The following is an 11230-nucleotide window of genomic DNA, read 5'->3' on the forward strand; positions in this document are numbered from 1 at the left end:
GTGTTTTCTGGGTTAAGCTCATTGATCATAGTCTAATACATTCCCAAGTATTTTGAGCCTGTCAAGATAAAATTGTCCCTTTAATACACTTTTCCTTGCTTAGTGACATTGTTAATTTGGAATTGGAAAGAAATCAAATATTAAAAAAGAAATTAAATTCAGATGGAACATAACATCATCAAAAGCCCTTAAAAATAGAGCAATGAACGTAAATGTGATCACAACAAAGGGAATTGGGAAAGTGGATGTGAAAGTAATCTTGAAAGATACTATGTGAAGAAAGCAAAGGAAAGACAATATACCAACAGAGGTGAAAAAAGCAATGGCAGCCACAAACTGCTGCAGAAATCCAATAGTAAATAAGAAAAAAATATATACTACAGACTATATCTACATCATCAGAAGAAATGACAGATATCAGAACTTGTCAGACTTCTAATGTTACTGTGTTTTTTAAAATGGCAGGCATTTAAACTTAAGCGATTATAAGCCTTTTAGGATATTTGGTTATGAGAAAAAATGCTTAGGAAACAAACATTTGAGCATGAGCTAAATATAGGGAAGTGAGAACAAACAGTCAGGGCTCTGCTTTCAAAGAGTTATAAAGTTGGGGAGAGGTAAGAGAGAACAGAAGCCAATAGATAAATGACTGGTGAAATTGGAAGGGCACTGTATAGTCTTTACCTTTTAATAATCCTATATCTTTCATTTTGGAATAGGGGTTGAAAGATAAATAAGAGTTTATCAGGTGGACGAGAGGAGAAAGTGTTTCTAAGCATAGAGGCCAGCATGTTCAAAGGCTCAGAGACTTAAAATACCGAAAAAAGATAGAGAAAATTTTATTCTCCAGAATATAGTGTACAGAGAGGGTTGGTGAGATGGCTTATATCAATAGTAGAGTCATGTATAAGGATTTAGAGTTTGGAAAGGAGAGAACATGAGGGAAAAAATTGAACATGATGGTGAAATTGTGTGGTATGTGATATAACCTATCCTTGGCGCTACTCCCAATCTTTAGTAATCTTACTAGGCTTTAGAGATGTTTGATATTTGGGAATTATTTGTGGATACCAGTGAGGAAGAACTGAAATCATGGGATCATAGGCAAGAGGACAGACACAAAGAACGATGAAGAACACTGCTGATGTTACTTCATTTTGTACAAATTTTTAAAAGATACCTCTTTGGGACTGTGTGGTTGCTTTGTGCAAAAAAGAGGCATTGTATTCACAAAGCAGTTGGGGATAGCCTCTCCATCCTCCCACAGCAGGGTGCACAGTTTGAGGTCAGAGCACTGATGGATTGCTGCTCCCACTAACCTCCTTAGCTGGACAACCTTCTGCAGTGCACAGCCTGCACAGCTCAATATGGCAGCCCCAACCATGTGGAAATATGCATGGAAGTCCACAGGATGCACGAGGGAGGGTTTTTGACTTACAGGTCATGAAAGTGGGATTTAGGCCAAGATCACCTTGGCCTAATGTAAAAAACATACACCTTTAAAAATATACTTTCCAAAAATACTGATCTGCTAAGAGTTCCTTGAACACATTACGTGTGATGTAATGGGATTACATTACGTGTGCATGTATACAATGTGTTCAAGGAACTCTTAGCAGATCAGTATTTTTGGAAAGTATATTTTTAAAGGTGTATGTTTTTTCCCTAGGGCTGCCATGACACATTACCACAAACTGGGTGGTTTAGAACAACAAAAAGTTATTCTCTTGCAGTTCTGGAGGCCAGAAATCCAGAAGTCTGAAATCAAGGTGTTATCTGGGTTGTTTCCCCCTGGTGACTCTGAGTGTGTGTCCCTTCCAAGGATATCCGTTCCACTCCTCGTGGCTGCTGGCAATCCTTGGCACGCCGTGGCTTAGGCACCACGCAGTCTCTGCCTCTGTCTTCGCATCACCTTTTCTTCTGTCGTAAGCACGCTTGTCATTGGATATAGGGTTATGCATTATATTTCTAAAGAACTTTTTTTCTTTTCAGATGAGGTCACATTCACAGGTTCTGGGTAGATATATCTTTTGGGAGACACCACTTCACCCATTACAAGGGGAGTCATAGTAAGACAGTAGGCCGGTGAGCAGGCAGGAAGTTCCCATCTGATACAGTGTGATCACTGCTTTGTTTATTTATAACAGCTTATGGTTCACTGATATTCGAATATTTGTCACTTACTTGGTGTTTATGTCAGCCGAGGCAGGCTTTCTGCGTTTTGTACTTGTGTGGTTTGGTTTTATTCTGAGTAGGCAATTATTTAATAAGAAAAGCACAGTTTCTATTTTCATATTCCTTATTTCTGAAAGATGAAAAGTCTCTGAGTTTTCGCTGGGTAGTCTTTGAGTTTTAGCCTACATATTCTATTTGCTTAGAATTTGTTTCAAATTATTGATATCCTAGAGACATCATTCCTTACTTATTAGTCTTTGTGTATTGAGTTCCACAGAAGTATTAAAACCTTCCTATAATCATCGATGATTACTTGGCCATCTGTGTTTCAGAATAACATGGAATCTGATGAACCTTGAATGAGAAAGATTACAGAGGATGTATATTTATAGGCTGCAGAATTCTCACTGTCACATACCCCAGTGCCTGTTTTTTTTTTAAAATTAGAGAGAAAAGGCTCTTTTAACTTATGTAACTCAATACTCCCAAAACTAACAATTTAATTAAAAAACGAGCAGAAGACCTGAATAGACATTCCTCTAAAGAGGACAGATGGCCAATAGACATATCATATCACTAATCATTAGAGAAATATAAATTAAAACCACAATGAAATGTCACCTCACAACTGTCAGATAGCCGTTATCAATGAATCAGTAAACAACAAGTGTTGGTGAGGATGTAGAGAAAAGGGAACACCCATGCACTATTGGTGGGATTGCAAATTGGTGCAGCCACTATGGAAAGCAGTATGGAGGATCCTCAAAATTCCACTTCTGGGTATTTATCCGAGGAAATCCAAAACACTAATTCAAAAAGATATATGCACCCCAATGTCCATTACAGCATTATTCACAATAGCCAAGATATGGAAGCAACCTAAGTGCCCATCAATAGACAGCTAGATAAAGAAGATGTGGTACATATATACAATGAACTATTTCTTGGCCATAAAAAGAATGAAATCTTATCATTTGTGACAACATGGATAGACCTGGAACGTATTATGCTAGGTGAAATAAGTCAGAGAAAGACAAATACCATGTGATCTTACTTATATGTGGAACCTAAAGAACAAAATAAATGAACAAACAAAACATAAATAGACTCATAGATACAGAGAACAAACTGATGATTGTTGGATGGAAGGAGGTTTGGGGGATGGGTACAAATGATAGAGGAATTAAGAAGCATAAATTGGTGATTATGAAATACTCAAGGGGATATAAATTACAGCATAAGGAATATAGTAAATGATATTATAATAACTATGTATGGTGCTGGGTGTGTACTAGACTAATTGGGGGAAATCACTTCGTAAATTATATAAAGACCACTATGCTGTACACCTGAAACTAATATAAAATAATACAGAATGTCAACTGTAATTGAAAATAAAAAAAATAATATATAAAATAAAACAATAAAAAATAAATTAAATTAAATACACTAAAAAAGAAAAGAGCTTTCATAAAAGCTCTTTTTCTGAAATGTGGTCAATTATAAAATAAAATAAATTGCTTTGTCATGGAACTAAAGAATGTTAGAGGTGAAAAGTGCTATAGGTTAATCTAATCGAGCTCACACTTTTTGCAAACAACCTGATGTAGGGGAGATTGACTTGTCAAAGATAGAGCAGCTAAAGAGTAAAAGATACTAGAATCCAGCGCTCATCCCATTTACTTTTACTGCTTACATTTGCAACAGTTGTGGAAATTAAATACATAGGTAGAAGCCCTGATGAAATGAAACACGCATTTAAAATTTAAAACAAGCATTTCATAATAATGCATCTAGAATGACACACCTGGTCTCATCCTTTTTCAGTCACTTAGTCTAAAACCTGAGGATGGCTTCTATCTCACATTACTATCACTATTTCGATTCTTTATAATTAAGTATGTTAGTTGAATAAATGAATTCTTTGCTTTTTGACAATATTATTTTCTTTTCTCCTGCCAATATCTCCTAGTATCTTCTGTTGAACTTTTCTTGTCCTAGCTTCCTTTGGCTTTGTATTTTCTCCAAAAATCTATCTAATCTTTAACTGTTTTCCCTTCCATGGTATAAGTGGGAAAGTCAGAGTCTGGGGGATAAACAAGGAAGGAAGGTGGAAGGGAATAAAGGGAGAGAGAGAGAATAAAGATAAAATCCTTTGTAACTTTCCATTTTTTCTGTTTTTCATATGTCAATATTCTATAATGCTGTATATAAAAAAAACCCAAAATGTAAAATGTCCATCAACAAGAAATCTGTTAACTAAGTAGTCCTCAAAATTTGGTCTGTATCAGAATCTTCTCTGAAGAGTCTTAAAAATACAGATGTTTGAGCCCCACATTAGATCTTCTAAATCCAAATATGTATAAGCTGGACATTGACAGCAGGATAATTATTAAACTTCACAGGTGATTGCAAAGTAAACTGAAATTTGCTAATTTATATATTAGATTACTTAATGATAAATTCAAGCAAAGGAATACTATGCAGCTATCAAAAAGGATAATGTAGATCCATATGAATTGACATTGGATTAATGTCCATACTATGTTGTGTGAAAAAGTCAGAATAAAGAATGATCAGGGTTAAGATTTCATTTATTTTCTAATATATATCATACATATAATATGATATATAGCTTATGTACTATATGGCTTATTATGTAATATGTATATATATTTATAAGTCTAGTATCTGAAAGAGTAGAGTGCCAATATTCTACAGTGGTAGTTCAATATATTTCTGTTTTCAAATTGTTATGAGTCTATTATGAACCATGCATAATTGGGGGGAAATATTAAAATAAGAAACTACTTAGAAGCTCCTCTCCTTAAGTGACAATATCAGGGACACTTCTGAGGAGGATTAAATTAATACCATTTAAATAATTTACCATTGTGAAAATGGTTTATTCATCTCTTTCTTGAGCTTACTCTTTTCAAACATGCTAAATTACAAATAGTACATGTTTAACTTATCTTCTAAATTAACCTTCTATCAAGTACAGGGAAGAATACAAAATTCTCTGCCTACCTTTTCATGGTAAAAGCAGAAACTCTTAATGAGGTCAGTTAATCAGCTTCTATGAGTGAGAAAGAAATAAAATAATCATCTTCAAGCCAGATACATTGGGTCATACGCACTAGTAAAATATTTCATTGTGTACTAACAATATAGTCTCTTAGAACATGAATGAATATTTTATTGAAGAGGGATAAACAGACTCTGTTTTCTTAGGTGACATTAAATGTAAAAAACTTTTTTAATAAATAAATTTATCACTTTTCACAGGTAGGGGTATAGTTAATCATTTTGGGTCCCTGAATAAAAAGTTCAGGAATAGTTCACTTTCTTATTTTTATTTGCAAGGTCAATGGTTTCCCAGACACTTTTCTGTGCAGCCATCCTAATGAAGACAGAAAAAGTACAGACAAGTAGTACTTATTTATGTTTCTTTTTGCTGTTTCCTTCTGCTTTTTATTGAGCATTTACTATGTTCCAGGTATGTTGTCTCATTTAAATACCATAATTATGGATCTAAATATAATTTTCAAGAAACTAAAAATGTGATTCTCATTCTAATATACAATGAACACATACTAAAGATTTATTAACTCATTAATGAGTGAATAAGCAAGATAGTAAAGGTGTTCAAAGAGTATTTTGAAGAACTATGTACTTATAGGCATTTAAGAGGAATATTAGAATAAGATAGATCTACAGGGCAACAAAAACACATTCTTGGGGGCTATCTTCTCTATCTGACAGAAATTACTTGCAGCTCCACCGTATCTACCCTGAAATGATCATGTAACTTCACAGAGCCTAAGATCTTAATTCATTTACAAATCATACAAAAAGGTCTGCACAAAAGTCAAACAAAGAACATTACCTAGATAATGAAATAATCCGTGAGGGGGCTGGTTAAACTATGCTCCAGTATGACATTGAAAACACATGCTGCACTCTTTGCCTTACAGCCAAGTTTTAGGTAATATCTTTTAACATACCCTATTGCGTAAATACTTTTATTATCCTCATTAATTTGGTAGAGTTAAAAAAATGGATCAGTTTTAAATATGCTTAATCACATATATTTTATAAAGCAGTAAAAAGATGTTTGAGTCGTCTAGCTTTATTCTATAATTCCATCTGTAAATTCCATCTATAAATAGTTTCATACTTATTACATGGCTTTTACATTATTCATCTTTGACTGATTTGGCATTGTACCGTATCTGTGATTTTTAAATTAGAGACTATGCCAAATTCTTTTGTAGGTATATAGAATATTAATATAGAGTTACGGCTACAAAGATTTAACTTTGTATGCCTGTGTACATGTCTCTATATCTCTTTCTCAAATTGTAAATTAATTCCTAATAATGTGACTCTCTTCACTTTCCCAAAACTCTGGGTCGCTCAGCCCAGTTGAATATTGCATGTATTATACAAATGAGATCTCTAGAGGTTGCTTAACTTTAATATGAAAAAAACTGATGGCCATTGCCTGCAGCCCTAAACCAATTGGTTAATTTACTGGTATGCATTATTGTTCCGCAGAAAGCAAAACCCTACATATTATATCTTCAAAAGATGCAACCCATCGTCATTCTTGGAAAAATAAATCCAAATAACTATTTCTCATGTTTTATGTATTTGGAATAAGGCATAACAAAAACTGTGCTGAGGATAAATACAAAAGAGATCTCTTACGCTCTTATAAAAGATCTTGGTTTTGTTCAACCAAATTTATTATTCCCATATATCTTAAAGCCCCCTAGGTTCTTCAGGTTAGTAATTAATTATAAAATTATTATTATTTGTACTTGATATTCTGGCATCATTTACTGCAAAACTTGTAGGACCAATTTTCTATATTCAGTTTTTGCTGTCATTGATATTTTTGCTGAAAACAGAGTATAACAAGGAAGGATTAAAATCTTGGACCTGTATACATGATTTATTGCGATTAAAAAAAAAAAGGAAAAGTCTGTTAGCCTCTTCTACATCATAAAGTACTGGCTATAAACTCCCAGAATAATTTGAAACCTCAAAACCCCGCTGATATACAAAAGAGCCTATGCAAAGCAGCTGAGGTCAGAGCTTTACATATTTCTTCGTATGAATTCTTAGACATTTGCAGAATACCTGAGTCAGATCTGGCCTGGAATATATTTATCTGGCTTTCTTCTAATTCTATATATATCACACAGCTCCCCAGGCATCTTCGGAGCTCTAGCTATTCAGGCTCACTCTTTTCTTAATACTGCCTTGATCTCCGACCTCAAATATGGCGAGAATCAGCATTTCTCTTACATCGCTGAAGACTTTCTAGGCGCTTATATTTTCCTAAGTCAGATTCTGTCCTAATTTCTGATTTAGAAAGAAATGTTTTTTTGTGTCTGGGCAACTGGAATTCTTCTTTATTCTCAGTTCTGAAACAGCTCACATAGGAAACAGAGTCCCTATTCCTTTAATTTCGCTCACTTACCCTAACCACATACCATGAACACAAGGCAGAGAATGTAGCTGGTTTTTCTAAAGGATTGGGGCAGTACGAAACCGAGTATTACTAGAGAGCCTGCTCTTAGAATTCTGTGTTATCCTTGTCTTTTTTTCTCCTCAGGTCTCAGCTACCCAGTATTTTCTGGGCTTATTGTTTCTCTCCTCAAATTCTTCACTTTTCCTCACTTTGTAGCTATTCCTGAGTTCCCTCACTCCCTCTAAATTATTAACAGAGTTTTAGGTTTTTTTTGTTTTTTGTTTTTTTAATTTTAACTACAATGCAGTATTATGGTGAAGTTCAGTATTATTTCATATATATAAGGTTATTAAAGTCTGGCTTTAAGATGACTTGTTTGCTCTCAAATATGAGACTTATTTATTTTTAAATTTCTTTAATAGAACCTAAATAAGATATAGGGACTACTATTTTTTCCTCAGCAGAACTCATATTTATAATGGAAATCAGTAGGAAAATTGGCTTTATTTAAGAGAAAATTCTGTACTACAACAATCTTTTGGAATACATATTCATTTTATGACTCATGTAAGATATCTAACTTTTATACAATCCACATTCCAATTATATAAATTAAAAATTCAGCTGTCTAAGCACAATTAATCAACCTAACAATTTTCTTTAACTGAATCTCAGATGCTGAGACCATGCATTTAAATATATAAAATTACTATATTTAATCAGTGATTGTAATATGGAGGTGAGAACCCTCAGCCACCTTAAAAACGAGATTCTATGTGCTATTTTCTTTCATTCCTATTTTTTAAAATTCATAGGAAGAAAACATTGATTTTTATTTTACCAAGGTTGTGAGCAAATCAGAAATACTTAAAGGATATTGTTTGTTGTCACTCAGCACAGATTGAGTAAAATGTTGTCCATCTCTTTAAACATTAAAAAAGTACATTTTTCTTTTTTGTTATTGCAGTCTCAGTGATATATTTCTGGTTAATATAAATAGAAAACCATAAGTTATAACTTAACTTATTGATACTTAAATATTTAAGAACATGGTGTCTCCAGCAGAAAGAAAGGAATAAAAGAAATACTTGGTGGTAATAAATGTAGAACAAAGCAGTTAAGTGAAATTTACTTGTGGCTTACTATTATGTTATGTTATGCTATTAAGTAAGACAAGCTATGTCTTACTATTGTAAATTTAAGGTCTTTTCCATATCATAAAAATAAACTTAGTAATTTCTGCAAGGTCACTGTTGTGAGCCTTACCTGGTTCCTGATAAAGTATTCAGTTGATAATCTGGGCTTGAAAAGGTTTGGTTAGCATTTCTCAGACTCTGAATACTTCCATCTTTCTTTGCCTTACAAATAAAGGACTCAGACATTCCTCAGACTATTAGAGACAGAGATTTCATGGGTGACTTAGTAGGAAAATTTTTCCAAAAATTAAATTTTTTGGGGGTGACATTGGTTAGGAAATTTGGTTTTTAAACAGGAAGAGACCTGCATCACTTCTCGCTGTTTGCAGAGAGTGAAATAAAGGAGAGATTAAAAAAAATTTTTTTAACAAGTATTCAAATACTGCTTATTAGGTACCAGGTTCTTTAGAGGCATTAACTCATTTAATTTAATCCCCACAACAACCGTAATAGGTACAATGATTACCTTCTTTAACTGATAAGGAAATGGAGGTAAGGGAGCTTAAGTAACCTATGAAGTCACTTGCGGGAGAGTGATTGAGATTCAACCCCAGGTTGCCTGACTCCACACTATGTGGCTGAATGAAGATAAACAATGCTAACCTGTCCACCGAATGAGCTGGTTTTCTGGTACGGGCTTTACACCAGGATAGAACCAATTACTCTCAACAACTACTGTGGTGAACTTTGGAGTGATACTAAGGGCAGTCACCTATGCTGGCCAGGTACATTTATACATAGACTTCATATTTTTTAAAATAAGATTAATCATCAATTTCTAACATGTTAATACTTCTTAGTTTTATTGTAAACTTTCCTTTTAAGAAGCCAACCTTGCCTGAGAATTATCCATCAGTTGGCCAGCACCATGGTATCATGTTTGTAAACAACCAGTCGAATGGGTGCAAATAAAGTGATGAAAAGTCAGCAGTGTCAGAGATGGAAATATTAAAATTTTGCTTCCTTACATTCATGGAAAGCTTTCACTTGCATAGGTTTTTTTTTTTTTTTTAACAAGTAAGTTTTACCTTTTATTTAATATGTTGCTCCATTTTGTATTTCAGATTCTGCTTAAGCATCTAAAAATGTTACAAAATAGTGTCATATCCTTTCACATTAGATATCAAATTAGCTAGGGAAGTCGAGTAACTTGTAAGTACTCTAACAAGCCAAATATTAGAAAGTGAATTTGAATTTGGTGATTCCATCCAGTCAACTGTCCAATGGGGTGTAAGGGAACCTCTTATGTGCCAGACATCATGCTTAGCATTTTTCAGTTATCTTGTTTAATTCCACAGCCTTGCTAAGTGTTATCATACCCACCTTTTGAGGGCTGAGAAAAGAGGCTTGCAGAGGGGTAGTAACTTGCTATGGGTTTCACAGTTAATAACGGCCTTGGTGGAATGATAAACTCGTGTTTCAGGCTACGCATAGCATAGTACTATCTCAGCACAATCTAAGGCATGAGTATCTTGCTAAGAAGGTTCCAAATTTGCTGGCAATCAAGTGATACTTTGATACCACCGCATCTGGAAATAAGGAGCAAATAATGGCAGTAGGGGGCAGGCATCCAGTTACTTCCTACATGATTAGCTGAAAAAGAAACACCTGCACACACATGTTGGAAAAATGTGATATATCTAAGGATCCGACCTAATTTAGGCAGCAGGAAGAAGCGGCTTTTGAACAAAGGGTTGGTCACGGCCTAGGAGGTGAACTAAAACAATTTGTCTATGGAAGCTGGTTGGTGCTGCAGAGCTCAAGGGCCTATAGGCTGCACAGGAGTCTTTCCACCCGCCCAAATAGATATACAACAGCAACAGCAGAGGTACCCACTGCTCACCTTCAGATGGGAAGGCAAGTCCTATTATAAGAGATATACATAGATCCACACCACATCCTGACAGTACGTTTCCACAGGAAGTGCAGGATGGGAGGTTTCATTAATTTAAGACGGAAAAACTTGTTCCCCTGGCGTGTATTTTGGGAGGAAATTACACCATTGAGGTCACGTCCCCGAGATACTCTTTTTCCCTCCAGGTACATCATCCTTCATTATCGATCCCTAGGGTGCAACTATGAGGCTCAAAATCCGTCCCGCGGCCCCAGGGTGCGCGGCAAACACTAGGGTCCCCAGGCGGGCGGGGGCGGCGGTGACGCAGGAGGTGGCCGGGGCCCAGGTCCAGGCGCGAGGAGTAGGGGCAGGTTCTCCGCGCTGTGCGGGCCAATCAGCAGGCGCGGCGTTTAGGGCGCAGGGGGGTTAGAGGAGGGCCGGGGCTCCCAGGTTTCCTCGGGTGCCGGCGCAGCGCCGCCTGCAGTTTCCAGGGACGGCGCGGAGCCCCCGGGGGTCTCCGGGAGCGCCTGCTTGTCCCGCTTT

The sequence above is a fragment of the Pteropus alecto genome, unplaced genomic scaffold, assembly GCF_000325575.1.
Source record: "Pteropus alecto unplaced genomic scaffold, ASM32557v1 scaffold146, whole genome shotgun sequence".
NCBI classification, from domain to species: Eukaryota; Metazoa; Chordata; class Mammalia; order Chiroptera; family Pteropodidae; genus Pteropus; species Pteropus alecto.